The sequence below is a fragment of the Saimiri boliviensis genome, chromosome 20 (assembly GCF_048565385.1).
Source record: "Saimiri boliviensis isolate mSaiBol1 chromosome 20, mSaiBol1.pri, whole genome shotgun sequence".
Taxonomy (NCBI): Eukaryota; Metazoa; Chordata; class Mammalia; order Primates; family Cebidae; genus Saimiri; species Saimiri boliviensis.
This window is the reverse complement of record NC_133468.1, coordinates 22678744-22694591: the sequence shown is the minus strand read 5'-3', so window position 1 is coordinate 22694591 and position 15848 is coordinate 22678744. Positions and strand designations below refer to the sequence as shown.

General features: G+C 43.6%; 1 protein-coding gene across 4 annotated transcripts in view; it reads left to right on the top strand.

The window, feature by feature from the left end:
* The first annotated feature begins 854 nt into the window (after positions 1-854).
* The window catches only part of ADRA1B (adrenoceptor alpha 1B), a 107615-nt gene continuing 92621 nt past the window's right edge, over positions 855-15848 (top strand). For all 4 annotated transcript variants that reach the window (XM_074390598.1, XM_074390599.1, XM_039460719.2 and 1 more), the window contains exon 1: positions 855-980. The gene's annotated coding sequence lies outside the window, so the exon portion shown is untranslated. The remainder of the gene's footprint in view (positions 981-15848) is intronic.

The following is a 15848-nucleotide window of genomic DNA, read 5'->3' as shown; positions in this document are numbered from 1 at the left end:
ACAGCCGGCCTGGTGGATTTTCCATTCTTATCTGTAAACTTGAAATAATGTGACCCAATCCTGCTCCCTTAAGCCAACAATTGGCACTTCCTCTATCTGGTGGTCCCTCTATGTGATCACAGCCACGCACCCTGGCCACTGATCTCAGCCATCTTGCCCTCTGTTACTCCTTGACTCCTTACCTTTCACTCACCTTCAGTTTGCCATCTCACAGCAACCCCTCAAACCTGAAATTTCATACAGGCCACTGACCCAGACCTCAGGTTTCAGACAAACCCTCATTACACCGATATGGCCACTTCTGACCCAGACTCTGGAAAGATACATCACCCCTTACAGCCAGCTACCCAGTACTCTAGCCGTCAGCACAGCCCTTGCCTTGCGAACAGTTGTCCTCTCCACCACTTCCCTAGATTTTCTCTGGCTTCGTAAACAACTCAATGACAGAAAGTCCATCAGATAAGCTCTAAAATTCCTATAGTTAAAAAATAATATTTAATGTTGTCACTTCACTTAAGTAGGGAGATAAAAGTTTATCGATAAACATGCACAGACGACCCCACTCTGAGGTTGAATTATGTCCATTACTCTGAGTAACGTAACCTAGCTGTGTGACTTTGGGCAAGTTACTTCACCTCTCTGGTTATCAGCTTCTTTATCTCCCAAATAATGGGTAGAACTAGGGAATCCCAGGTCCCTGAAAACTCTGAAATCCTATTATTCTATGATTGAAAGAAATGACAAGCCTGGTAGCTATTACCCCTATCAATGTTTTTGTACAATCATTAACCAAACTAATGAGGCTGTTTCTGCAATCCAACTGCAAAGTTCACTTTCAGAGAGAAGGGGTGGATTTGGGAAAACTGGACATTGCTGGGAACCGAACACTGAGTTGATCATAGTGTGCTGCCAACAGTGAAAGAAAATCTAGGGGATCCTCACAGAAATGGAGCGCACTTTGGAACAAAGGAGCACTTTCGGTGAGTCAAAAACTATTAGCTGACTGCAGTCAAGATGAAATCCACTTTGGAAATGTTTGGGATTTTTTTTTTTTTAAGTTTGGCTCAATCACTTGTTTTTCACTGTTCCTTATGTAATCTTGTGAGATGTGGCGTCAGAAAGTCATAAATCATTCATGGTGCTTTGGGGAAAAAAGAAAACCACTGTGCAAAGCAGATACAACTTAAAATGAAATGAGAGAAGTCTGTGCATGAAAGCTTAAAGAAAAGCGTAACTCGCGTGGTTCGTAGCCAACACTGATCGCTAATTCTCGCAGTCTCTGTATGTCTCAGTCATTTGTTTCTGGTTTCTCATGCTTCATTTTAAATGGAGACTGAGTTAAAGATATAGCTTGTCACAACTGCATTGCATTTTTCCAAGAGTCTTAAAAAAGATGCTATAGTAGTGGCATTTTTGGAAATGATTCAAACTGGCACATTTTTATTTCCTGCTTAAAGAAACCCAGAAAGACCCCCTTTTTGTTCAGAAAAATCCCTTTTTCAATATGCTTGTCACTGTTGTTCATAATACCTATGCATCAATTAAACTCTCTTTGTAAAATAGGCTCTTCCTCAAAACCTACATACAAAAACATAAGTAGCCTCTGGCAGACATAACCCATAAAGCAAACTCTAAAACATTAACACCTTAATAAAAGTGGTTTAGCTGAATTATTTCTGATGTGGCAGCTTGCTACAATGAGGTTTCTAATAAACAGGTAAATTATGTCTTTTAAATTCTCTTTCACATTTGCTAACTCATTTGAGCTCCACATAAGTAGCAAGGAGAGTTGTGTGTTCCTTCGTTAATTTACTCCTAGAACGAACTATTGACTGCCAAGCACTGTCTAAGAGTTCTAAAGATACAGACAAGATAATAATGCCCAGCCTGGGCAACACAGCGAAACCTCATCTCTACAAAGTTTTTTGTGTTTTTAATTAGCCAGGCATAGTGGTTTGTGCCTGTAGTCCCAGCTACTCAGGAGGCTGTGGCAAGAGAATAGCTTGAGCCCTGGAGGTCAAGCCTGCAGTGAGCCATGATCATGTCACTGCACTTCAGCCTGGGCAACATACTAAGACCCTATCTAAAAAAAAAAAAAAAAAAAAAAAAAAATGGTCCAGGCAAAGTGGCTCACACCTGTAATCCCAGCACTTTGGGAAGCCAAGGCAGGTAGATCACCCAAGGTCAGGAGTTCAAGACCAACCTGGCCAAAATGGTGAAACCCCTATTGCTCCTAAAAGTACAAAAATTAGCTGGGCGTGGTAGCACATGCCTGCAATCCCAGCTACTCTGGAGGCTGAGGTAAAAGAATCTCTTGAATCCGGGAGGCAGAGTTTGGGGTGAGCCAAGACCGTGCCACTGCACTCCTGCCTAGGCAACAGAGTGACACTCTGTCTCAAAAAAAGAAAAAAAAAGATAATAATCGATTTGCCTTTATGCCACTCACAGTGTAGTGTGGGACAGACACATAAAAACCATTACAGAGACACAAACCAAAATGAGAATATCTCCCAAAAGTTAAGTGTTTTGTCCCATGTCAAACAACTAGAAAGTTCTGGAGTAAGAATTTTCTGCAAAGTCTAAGGTCTCCAAAGTGTAAGTTCAGAACATTCTTAACAACATTCTACAGCTTTGTATGAATGGGCAAATTTTGATGAAAGAAAATGAGGGAAAAAAAAAGTCTTAAACTGAGGTTCCGATATTAGAGGAAGAAGTCGAGTTATTTATCTCAGGAACCAGTGAGCGGCCAGCAGAACTGAGAGACATTTCTCAGCAGAACAAAGAGAAGTATTCCCATAGATCTACTTCATAATTTCTCCCCAGCAGCCTTGAAGTGATGTCCAACCTAGCACAGCATCTGGCATTGGGTTGGTGCTCAAGAAACATCTACTTACTCTCTGTTCAATTGAATATAAATTAATCATATAACCTCTTGTGGGTATGTTACCAAATGTCAAACAGTTGCCCACTGCCCCTCCTCCAAAATCCTTGAAATCTCAATGATGTTACCTTGAACCCCAAATTCTACAGCATGGGAAAGCCATCCTCAAGACCTTTGCATGTTTCTGGTGTTGAAAATCTTATTGTTGGCTCACTAATTCCATTCTACCCTGTGTACCAATGTATAGTGTACCAAAGCATAATGCTTTCTGTATTTTACGTGAGAATTCTATTTGTATCTGCTCTTTGCCAAACTTTCAAGAATTCACTGAAGATCACACAGTTCTGGGGAGTGATTCTATCATGCACAGTGCAGCACAGCTGATTCACCATCTTGCTGGTTCCACCACCCTCTCCCTTGCCCTCTCTCATGTTTCCCTCTCCCTTTCTTGCTCTTCACTCAGGGACAGCTCTACTTGTTATAAGTGCTTTACAGTAAGTACACTTGTCAAGGGGTTTTTCTCCAAAAAGGTGGATCTCTCCACGGAAAGAATTCTCAAACCAACTGCTAAGACAATAAAAGTTTTCCATATCTTATTCAACCCATGACTGAAAATCAAAGATGTAGACCACTGTTCTTAATCTTCAATGTTTCCTTTGACCACATGATGAAAGATGTCAGATAATAGAGCTCCTTAGTGCTCTCCTAACTCAATGAAAGAACTGCTTTCACCTTGGTCCAATTGCCAGCTTATCTACCTAATTTTGATTCTCTGGAACCAAAGGCTTTCTTCACTGAAAGTGTGGTCTAATGTGTTCTGCATCTGTAGCTATAAACAACAGGAAAAAAAAATCATTAAACACCCATTGCAGACAAAGCAAAATGCTAGGGAATGAGAGAGAATTATGGCCTCTGTTCTGAAAGAACTCAGGAGCCAGCATGGTACCAACTTACCACATAATTTTAGGAAAATTACTAACCCCAAAGCCTCAGTTCCCTTGTATGTAAAATGGTGATATTATAAACACCTACCACATAGGGTCATTGCAAAGAATAAGGTAAAAACAAAACAAAAAGGCAAAACATGTAAAGTACTTGGCTTGGTACCTGATTAACAATGACAAATTATGTGCAAATGAAGCCGTGCTAATTGCTCAATGAAATGGTTAAAGATGCGTAATATAAGGCAGACTTTGACAGGTTTTACGGGAGACTTACAACATCCTATGGGGAAATATGGGAGGGAAGGATTCATTCTAATTTAGAGGATTGAGAAAGGATCCTCAGAGTAGATAGGAGTTGAACTGGGTGTGAAGAACAAACAGGATTGGGAAAAATGATCCAGGGAAGTTTCCACGAGGTGTTGAGAATCAGTGTTGAAAACTTGTGTATTTTTGGTAGTGTTTCAGTCTTGAAGGATGATGATCTTGGCTCCTACCAGTTATGGTTGAAAAACTATGTTGCTGTATTCCAAAATGATTTGGCTGATAGAAGTCTTTAAAGCTTTATGGCTAAAACTCTACCTGACCCCTATGCAGTCTATGGGTGGCATAGTTTTTATAAGGCTGGAGGTTACATTACCTGAAAGATCATTTAGACCAATACTCATTAGACGTCTCAACTGTTGTTGGAGGTACAACATCCTTATTCAAAAGCCAACTCATTATCAGCTCATACACCTCCAATGATAGAAAGTTCGTTGCTAACACTACTTTGATCACAGTTAACATACTGAAAAGAACCAGAGGATGGGAAACCCACCAGGTTCATGGGAGATCATGGTAAGAAGGACATAGTTTCCAGAAAGTATAAGTTCTAAAAGGAAACTTAGTTTGACTCTTAGCAAGCCATTCAACCTCTCTGGACCTCAAAGCATCTCTCAAGTTGCTTATAGCTCTAATATCCTAAAGCCTCAAATAAAAAAGGTAGCAGAGATTGAACAACATATTATAGAGAAAAATCAACTGAAACCAAGCATGCATACGTATTTTGTAATTTTCAGCTACAAAGTAAAGGGATTATTATTACCACTATGAAAGCATTTCATTTGAATTCAACAAGCATCATGTCAGTTCCTGGGGTTATGGAGCTGGACAATTCTACTCTACTCCACCCTGGACAACCCATGCCTAGAAAGCCTTGTGTCCAGGTGTGGATGCCTCCATTTAACAGGTATACCAGTACACTATGGTTTGGCCAGAAGCTGGAGATATAGCTGAAACATAGGCTGTCATCTAAGTAAAAACTCTTATCAGAGCTATATGAGAGGAATGGAAATTCATTTGAACTACTGAGAGCAGAACAAGTATCCATAGGTAAAATTACCACAGAAGTGGATTTCAGTTTTATGTAATGAAAATCATCCTAGTTATTAAAGTTGTCCAACTGGAAAAGCTAATGAATCCTATTGCCAGAAGTATTTCAGAAGGATATGGAGAACTAATTCTTAGAGTAGTTGTAGAAGACATCTTTGCACTGGCTAGGCAATTAGTCCAGAAGATACACAGTAATATGGATTCATTCATTTCTTCAACATATATTTAATGAACACTTCCTAACTTTGGAGCCTGCATGCTTGGGTTTAAATCTCCCCTGTGCCAATTCCCAGCTGTGAGACCTTGAACAAGTTAGTGTCTCTGTATCTCAGTCTCCTCATTTACAAAGTGGGAATAATAATCATTCCTTCTTCAGAGAGTTATTGTGAGGATAAAAGTAGATGATTTATGTAAAGCAGTTTCTAACAGTGCCTGGCACATATTGCATAATCGAATAATATTAGACATTAGTACCAGTAATATGTGATATGTCATTGCTATAATATATTGCAGTCAATGGCAGGCACTGAGCTAGACACTAGATTACCATGGTTAAGAAAACAGACATCAATCCTAACTTCCCTGAGTTTAGTCAGCCAAGTGGCTGGAGGGTGAAAAAGATAGCAAACAAAAAGTCACAAAAATAAATATAGTTTCAAAATGTGGCAATGCTATGAAGCCGTGATAGCATATGACAGAGAGGAAGAAGACTCATCTAGACTGGGAGGTGCAGGGAAGAGTTCTTTGAGGAACTGACACTTATGCTGAGTTATAGTATAGATGTATCCCTACACCAGTGATTCAGAGGAGTACCCTCATGCTTGACTTATTTAAGTCCACAGGGAAAGTAAGCCGTCTATCTGCAAAAGTGTGGCATCACCTGGCAATCTGATTCCCAATTTGTGCCTCAAGCCTAACATTGGCAGTGCAAATGTAGACAAGCTCTCTTTGCTTTGGCTATTAGATTCCATTTGACTTTTCTCTGAAATCTATAAACTCATCAATAAATCCATCCAGCCATCCAACCATTCATTTATTGATCCACTGGCCAATGGGAGATTCAAGGATATGTAGCAGCCAATGTCAAAAAATTCTGCAAGGGAAGCCGATGTGTGTATAAATTCCTATAAGTGAAGATACATGGGAGTGATGGAGGGAAATGGTATGGAATTTTTAAAAGTTAGAAATTCAGCACTAATAAGGGTATGAGAAATTGTTGGGGAAAGTGGCATGTTGAAGTACACTGGGGATTCTAAACAAAGTGACCTCAAAGGAATCAAATCTTACTCAGCATTTGTGTTCTAAAATCAATGCATAAAGCCCAAAAAAAAAGTCATAAATAGAAGACAGTCAAAAGTTCTCTTGAAAATCCCTTCTGAGAGACTGTGTTGGAAAATGACACTATCTGGCAAGAAATTCAATACAGCCACTGGGTCCTGTAGTCCTGAAATCAATTGTTGTTGCTTCCGCTGAATTTGTGAGCTTGCTTTAAGGGGCCAGGTTGTATGAAAACTATGAAATCTTCCACATTGGACTCACATACGGTGTGATGATATGCTCATCCTGTGGAAAGACCATTGGAGCAGTGAGGAGTAGCTGTGGCGAGGAGGAGTAGCCATGGCCATGTTTCCTGCATCCTGTAGGGCAGCACTCACCACTCAGCATGGAAAAGCAGGCAGAGCTGTCCCTAGCAGCTTAGCCATCAATTTGCTCTGCTCTCAGCTTCTTTCAGTCTACCTCTTCTTTGTATTCCTGGTCAACTTAATAGTTACCTGTATATGCATTAAATATAAACATAATAATGTGTCCAGTGTAACATGGTTAAAGACCCGAGGTCAGCAAAGAACTGGACAGCTCAGTGGCCCAATAAAGCTGGAAGTTGGGGGTCTATATTAGTCTCCTAAGGCTCCCATAACAAAGCACCACAAACTCGATGACTTAATGCAACGGAAGTTTATTATCTCATGGTTCTTTCTGGAGAGGGGAAGTCCAAAAATCAAGGTGTCAGCAGGGCCACACTTCCTCTGGAGGCTCTAGAAAAGATTCCATCCTTTGCCTCTTCCAGCCTCTAGTGATTCTAATTCACTGTGCCCTTGTATCTCAACTTTCCCTCTCTTTTATTTTATAAATACAATGGTCATTGAGCGTAGGACCCACCCTAAATCTAGGATCATCTCATCTCAAGATTCTTAACATCATTTCCAATAAGGTCACATTCACAGGTACCAGGGTGGTAGGGTGGGGTGAGGACTTAGACACATCTTTTGGAGACCTGCTATTCAGCCCAATACAGAGTCTAAGAAGAAAAGTTATAAAAGTAGATTGAAGCCCCTTTCTGAAAGGCTTTGAATGCTAATTTTGAATGACTTTGAGGTTCCAGTTCTCTGCAGGCTTGTGATGGTAGCAACTTTTACTTCCATGCTATTTAAACATCTCTCCACAGGGTCTCCTATTCTGCCTTACTGTTCCTCTCTGACACCCTGGAGCCCTTCCCCACTACTTTATATACTCATTAGGGATCCTGCAGTACAATAAGCTTTAATAAACTTGATAAACTTCAACATTGCTTTTTCATGTCCTAATCAAAATTCCCAACCTGTATCGTATCCTCTACATGAGTGATGATTAATCAACTAAAATAATCTTATAAGATTAAGATATTCTTATGATTAATCAAATAAAATAATCTTATTTTAAAATAATAAAATAAGGCCCTGGCTCGCCAACACTGTTAGAAACTGCACATGTGGCCTTTGGAGTGTGTCCATGTTAATGAGTGCTCTTGCTTGCAGAGATGCAGCTGCTGCTGGGGACATCACCCAAAGCAGGGAAAGAGAAATGCCCTGACTAGCTCCTGCTTCTTGTCCCCACGATATCACTGGCCAAACTCAACTAGAAGCCAGCTAACACAGGAGCCCAGGAGCTGCAGTTTGCAAAGACAAGCTCCCTGTGATACAGAACAGAGGCAGAAAGGGAAAGACATGATGGGAAGACAAGGGGGCCCCAGACCAGCACACTATTATTATCCCCATTTTACAGAAAGGGACATGGAGCTCAGAGAAGGTAATATCATTGCCTAGAGTCATGCAGCTAGTGAGTATGAGTGCGGACTTTGAATCCAGGTCTGTCGGAACCATAAACCTGAGGTCTTGACAGGTCCTGCCTGGCTCTCACTACCATCATAGAAATTTCACTTGCTTTGTCTGACTGCTTGGTCAGGAGATAGATGAAGGTTCTGAGAGGCAACTTCATGGCTGTGAAATCTGCAAGAAAACCTTCCCTGGATTCAAGATCTGAGCTTTTTTTTTTTTTTTTTTTTTTAAATTTAAGTTCTAGGAGTTCTAGGATACATGTGCAGAATGTACAGGCTTGTTACAAAGGTATACATGTGCCATGATGGTTTGCTGCATTCATCAACCCATCATCTAGGTTTTAAGCCCAGAATCCATTAGGTATTTCTCCTAATGCTCTCCCTCCCCTTGCCCCCCAACCCCCAACAGGCCCCAGTGTGTGATGTTCCCCTCCGTGTGTCCACGTGTTCTCATTGTTCAACTCCCACCTATGAATTAGAAGATGCGGTGTTTGGTTTTCTGTTCCTTTGTTAGTTTGTGGAGAATGATGGTTTCCAGCTTCATCCATGTCCTTGCAAAGGATATGAATTCATTCTTTTTTATATGGCTGCACAGTATTCCATGGTGTGTATCCAGTCTATCACTGATGGGCATTTGGGTTGGTTCCAAGCCTTTGCTATTGTAAATAGTACTGCAGTAAACGTAAGTGTGCATGTGTCCTTATAGTAGAATGATTTATAATCCTTTGGGTACAGGTATAATCCTGGGCTTTTTGAAGGGCACAGAGTTGCTATACTCAGGCCTCCTTCAGGAAAGAACCCACCGAGCCTGCTGCTGCAAGTGGAGTCAGCAGACACTCTAGCGGTCAGCTCGAGCTTGGTGGCCTCAGCTTCAGAGAGCCACCTTGCCCAGGAGGGTACCCTTCCCTGACGGCACACATCTAATCACTGATAAAGGCTCAGTCTTTGGGGCTCTCTGAGGACAACTCTAATGAACATCACAGTTCGACTTCTCCCTCTGTCCAATCCTGTTTCTTCTCCCTTCCCCAAGTGACAATCACAAACAACAAACCCTGACCCTGACAGCCTATGACAGGCCTTGTTGTTGTTACTGTGCTCGCCTTAGAGCCCCTCCGTCTACACATATGGTGGATGCTGGTGGCAACAGGAGTGAAAGCCATGGCAATGGCCATCATGGAGGTGGTTTTACCTCCTTTCTTCTCTAGACAGTCTGCAGGCCTGGGATTTTTCTGGTAGATTTAGACAGACAGCAAGTGAAGACACCATGAAAAGGTGAGGCATTTTCATCATTTTTCTGATGATCATCCATTGCTTCATTCCTCCAGAATGAATCACCAAACTTGTATTTGATTAGAAGGTCAGTGGCAACACAACCAACAGCTTTTCAGCCCCACCTCTTGTTTATTATGCAGAAGGCAGAAAATGTCTTCTCAACTACTTACGGTCATGATAGTGTCTCCCGCTGGAACTGAAACACAACCTAACATTCTGTAGCCCTTCTGGGCTATTGGGGTCTTCTCCCTAGAGATAGCATAGATTCATTTCTGCCTTTCTGTAGAAGGTTACCTCTGAAGACCCCAGGATGCTGGAGAAGTGCTCAGACCCACTGATTTGTAATGCCAGCCCCGACAGCCAAGTAAAGACGTGTGGTGGGGCTTCCCGAAGCCACCGAGTCCACCTCTCTGCCCCCAGAAAGAAAACCTCACCACCAACAACATACACACATTTTCTTTCTTCAAAATGAAATAAATGCCTTATTTTCTTGGCTATCCCAGCTCACCACTATCCAGTCAGACAACACAAACTACTGAAGCTCTCTAGAATTGTGGGTGGCCTCCTTCGCAGTTTTCTTCCCTGCCAACTAATTCCTGACCTTAACCTTCTTAGGTGTCAGTGCAGCACCTATTATTCATGACTTCATTGACATTTCTTCCAAATCCCTGAAGCTGGTGGTGACTCATCCTCTCTTGTCATCAAGAGGCATCATTGGGCTGTACACAGTACATGGTGTGAAGTTCATGTTAGCTGTTCTCTGATGCCTTGCAACAAAGATGCTCTCAAAACTTTTAATTTGATGACCTGGAGGCAAACATGAAGATCCCCAGTTTAACAGCCTGAAGAATTAAATTAATCAACCTGTGTGGGTCGTGCCAGGACAAGGACTCTGGACTTGCCTTGAGGGTCAGAGTCCTCAGGTCCATAGAAAGTTAGTTTAACAAAGGTCTAAAATGTCCACAGCAGTTCAGGCCTTCCCTAGAGGGGCCTGTTTGAATTTACTCATGCACCCAAATGCAGTTTGCATGAAAGGAGTATGTCCTTGTATTTTCCACAGAATATTTTCTTTCACTGAAAAGGACTGAACATTTACTGGGCTAAACAGGAACTGAGAATTCATGCTCTTGCACAAAACTTGTGTCTTCACAGCACTAATTAAGTCAAACAGGATGACAATTTTCTGGGAAGTTACATCAAAACTCCTAGCTTTGTGGTCGCTCAGTAGTATAGATCCCTTCCACCCCCATTCTTAGAGCCTGACCCACACTGACATTTAGATAAGAGGAGGGGGCTTTGGTAACATAATCGATGGTAGAGAAAGCAATAGCGGCCTTTTCAGTAAAACCACGCACAAGACTTACACTAAGAGAAGGTTTACCCTGCAGGATAAAGGCTTGCTGGCTTGCAGATGTCCTGCCTTAACGTCAGGACACAGTTATATCATTTTTTCCCTTTTCTACCCTCCTCTGTTCCCCACTCCCATATAACTCAAGCCCACAACCACAGCCCCTACCCAACAGCAAAATCTGAAATAAGTCACTGACAGCCTTAAGGGTCAAGCTCAAGGAAAAATGAAACTCAGGTTAAACCCAGGTCACAAATATATGACCCTGAGACCACACATAGTGCACAGATATGTCCGTTTGGTTCATATAGTGTCTTATGTTAAAATTTGAACATGCATTTCTAAATTGAGAGAGACCTAAAATTCCAGTTTTCCGATTTCTCCTGAAAAATAAAAATATCTAGCCACACCTGGGTAGCATTACTGCACAGCCAGAACCAACTGGAGCTCAATAACTGGCACCAGCCCCCTCGCAAGGGGCACACACTCTCTAATTCACTTCCCTTATGCCACACAAGTTCCAGTTTTGCACAGTTCTGCTCTGGCCCCTTCAGGCATCCAGGCTTGAGTCCCCAGAATTGAAGCAAGGACGGGAGAAGAAAACAGGAGGGTCAACTGAGAAGAGTTTTCCTTGATGGTTTTTTCAGATGCTTTGGTATAGATGGAACAGAATACCTAACTAAAAGTTGCTTAAACAATAAAGAGTCAGGCATGGTGACTCACACCTGTAATCTCAACACTTTGGGAGGCTGAGGCCGGCAGATCACTTGAGGTCAGGAGTTCAAGACCAGCCTGGCCAACATGGTGAAACCCTGTTCTACAAAAAAATACAAAAATTAGCCAGATATGATGGCATGCACCTGTAATCTCAGCTACTCAGGAGGCTGAGGCAGGAGAATTGCTTGAACCCAGGAGACAGATGTTACAGTGAGCTGAGATCACACCACTGCACCCCAGCATTGAGGACAGAGCAAGACTTGGTCTCAAAACAAAATAAAACAAAACAATAAGACTTTTATTACTTCATTCAACAAAAGTCTACAAGTTGGCAGTTCCAGGGTTAGAGTGCGGCTCAACAATGTCAAGACTCTGAATCAGCTTCTCTGCCACATTTTTGGCTCTCTCCTCATGGTGTCAGGATGGCTGCCAAGCACCACATCCTCATACAATGACACGCAAAAGAAGAGAGAGAGAGAATGAAATTTCTCTTCCTATGTCTCTTATCAAGGAGCAAAATCTGTTCAGAAGATTCTAGAAGACTTTAACTCAGATCCCATTGGCCAGAACTGAACCACATGACAATCCCTAAACCAATCATTGGTGAATGGAAATAAAATTGTCATGTCTCTGAGTGAGACCAAACATGGCTCATTCCCTAGATCCAGCAGAGGGGGTCCATCTTAGCACACCGCTGTGGAGACAGTTCTGTGACAAAGAAGACAGGTAGAATGGTAGGTGTGGGTGACACATACCATTTGTGAAAGGTGTGGCCGTGGGGGGCATCCTCAGATTCTGTTAGAGTGGCTCTCTGTTGGAATGCTGGGAAACTGAACATGTGGCTGAGTGGAATCTGCCTCTGTGGGGTCTGTTGGGGCTACAAGTAAAAAGTAAAGGACCATTTGTCCCTTCTTCTGGACTCTATATATGACCAGCTGACAGTAAGCTTATTTCGTTGTGAGCTCTACCACTCCTCCCTTTTACAGTTAAGGACCTGGCGCTTGTGTTTCAGTTACTTGTCTGGCCAGCAGAGAGCAGGTTCCCATCCTTACCAAGGGCCCAGAAGTTGTTCTCTGGATTTTCTTCCCCTAAGGGGTGCATAAAAGGGGGTTGCTCTTGAGATCAGTCTTGGGACTCAGGCCTCCAGTCAGAAGGGCAGCCCCTCTGGTTGAAGCTCTTTACTAAAAGGACTTGATGATGTGTTTTCTGGAATGGGAGCCTCAGGTCATAAATCAAGGCTTGTTGCCCGGCCCCGTGTCACCTCCTCAGAGCCGCAGCCTCTGAAAAACACTTAGCAAATAAAGTTTCAGCTCCCTTTCCCCTGTGCCTCCCCTCCGCTCTTCGTAAACCACTCTGCTAAGCTAAAAGAACTGAGCAAAGCTGATGGCTTCCAAAGACCCTGGAACAATAGGAGAACTCTGTCCGAGCCCCTTCCCTCCCACTGCACCAGATGGGAAGGTCATGCCAGGAGCCAGCTCTGGGGAAGTCCTTCATGCCCTCTGGCTGCCATGCACCCAATCCATGGATGCAACTGCACATCAGTTGGCAAATATCAAAAACTGAGAAAATAGTAATTTCAGTACTCCATGTTGACGTCATGCTCTCCAGCCTCCTTCTAAACACATTCAAATCTCTTGCCTCATCAGGTCCTCCTGATGACCCTGGGCAGCCACTAGGGCAGTGGCCACAAAAACCATCAAAGCACAGTCATCATAGCCACTAGTGTATTGATTCCCTACTGTGCACCAGGCACTCTGCTCAGCACTTTGCATCCATTATCTCTCTCAATGTTCTCAGCCCCATAAGGTAGGGACTGTCCCTAACTCCAGTTTATTTTTATTGGTTTTTTTTTTGTTTTTTTGTTTTTTTGTTTTTTTTTTTTTTTGAGATGGAGTCTCGCTCTGTCACCAGGCAGGAGCACAGTGGCACAATCTCGGCTCACTGCAACCTCCGCTTCCCAGGCTCAAACAATTCTCCCGCCTCAGCCTCCTGAGTAGCTGGGACTACAGGTGTGTGCCAAACACCCAGCTAATTTTTGTATTTTTAGTAGAAACGGGATTTCACCATGATGGCCAGGATGGTCTCGATCTCTTGACCTCGTGATCCACCCGCCTTGGCCTCCCAAAGTGTTGGGATTACAGGTGTGAGCCACCACGCCCGGCTTCCTAACTCCACTTTATAAGCAAGGAATCTAAAGCTCAGAAAGAAGGGACAGTGTGCCCAGGGCTGCCCAGTTCACAAGCGACAGAGGCAGGCTTTAAGCTCAGATCTCTTCAGTTGAAAAGTCTGGGCTTTTAGTAACTACTGCCTTATTCTCCCAGTCTAGGAAGTGGTGTGTTGATGGCAGCTGGAATGAATGCTCTTGAAATCCACTTCCTGATTCTTCCTCCTCTCCTGAGCCTTACTTCCTGTTTTCTGACCTCTTCTGGGAACAACCTGAGCCTCCAGTGCTGGACTGGGTGCTCTATAGCCTAGAAGAGCAGGTTCAGGTCTCTTCAGCTTGGTCTTGTCAGGACTCCAGGGCTGAACGAACCCCAAGAATCCGAGGACCAAATGCCGAGGCAATCTCAGGCAGCTCTGACAGTCTGGGACATCAGGCCCAGCAGGCCTAGAGGTGCCCTCTTGAATCAGTCGGGTCCAGAGATGAGCAGCAGCTGTTACCTAAGCTATGTCAGGGCCAGGAGCCAAAGTAAGGGTCAAGGACCAAGAGGAAGAGCATGTGAGGGCTGAGCACAGGATTTGCCCTGGGCAGCTGGGGTCCCGTCCAAGGGGCCTCCTGCCCCAGCTGGAAACAAAATTCCAGCCACACATCTGAGCCAATTGAGAAGAGAACTCCCACTCAGAATAGGGCTCCAGGCCAAGGAGGGAGGCTGGGAAATAGGGAGCCAATAAACCAAACCATCTCAGGCAGTTCTGGATTCCCTGTTTTCCACGTGCAATCTGTCCAATTAATTCAGCTAAAATGTTATTGGCTGATAATAATACCTCATTTCCCCTAGGTAGCACATATAAGAAAGTGAAGTAATCTATTGCACCATCTTTAATCCCTACCATGACTCCCAAAATACAGCCGGAATTAGGGAGTCTCCATTTTACAAGTGAGCAAACTGAGGATTGTAGAGATTAGGTGACCTGTGCAAGGTCTTCTACAACAAATGACAGGATTAGAGTCCTAGTCACCTTAGCTCCCTCAAAAATGTTCTTTCTTCTCTATCATTTATCTTACTCAAGAACCAGAACTGTGGCGTCTTCACAACTGAGGTATTGCATAGATCATGCATGTATCCTTTTATCAACTAACATCTTCTGTGTGCTTGGTGCCAGGAGTGCCAGAATGGATGAGACAGACAGCCTGTACCCAAGAAACTTACTGCACATGCCCCCTAGACTTTTCTGATGTCCCTCAAAACCCAGCAAAGTGCGAGCTGCCTCCTCCTGTCCCCACCCCAGCCCAGGGTGAGGCAGTTCAAGTCTGCTGTTGCATATTCCTCATGTCACTTTCTCTGCTCATTACAGCAACCACACTGTTGACAGAGGCAGAGCTGTGAGGCCAACGGATTAGAGTGTATCATTTTGAATCTAAGCTGCATCCTCCACAATCAGCGGTCTCTGCTGTCCCAGAGATTTGTGTTTGTTTGGGGTTAGGAGGATTTGCTCGGATTAGCATGAGATTGTCTGTGCACCGGGGAAAGGGGCCCAGCGACTGCCGATGGACCAGCTGGAATGCAGTCAGCTCAGCTCCTCCCATGAACCACAGCTCTGGAGTGACACAGCGCTTCTGCTGGCTCCAGCAACAACAGGCGCCTGCCTCTAAGCAAGGCGGTGGGAATGACATCTTTTGGTTATCTGATCACTCTCCATCACTGAAACTCTTTAGGAATAATTCCAGCCCCCTCTCCAGCAGCCAGGGCTATAAATAAAGATTCCCTGGGGATTCTGAATCCTGCCCTTCCTTCATCCTGGCTGTCTCAGTGACTCATTCCACAAGCCAATTCTTCTTCCATCTTCTTGATTATGGGGAGGGAGGAGTGAACGTCTGTGCATGTCTGCCTGCATGCTGTGTGCATTGTCTTGGTTGCAGTCCATATGCATGCATGTGTGTGTTTGTGTGTACATGTGTGCTTACCTGTGACTCAGTGTTTAAGCTTAGAGGGTAGAGAGGTGGCTGGGCACGGTGGCTTACACATATAATCCCAGCACTTTGGGAGGCGGAGGCGGGTAGAT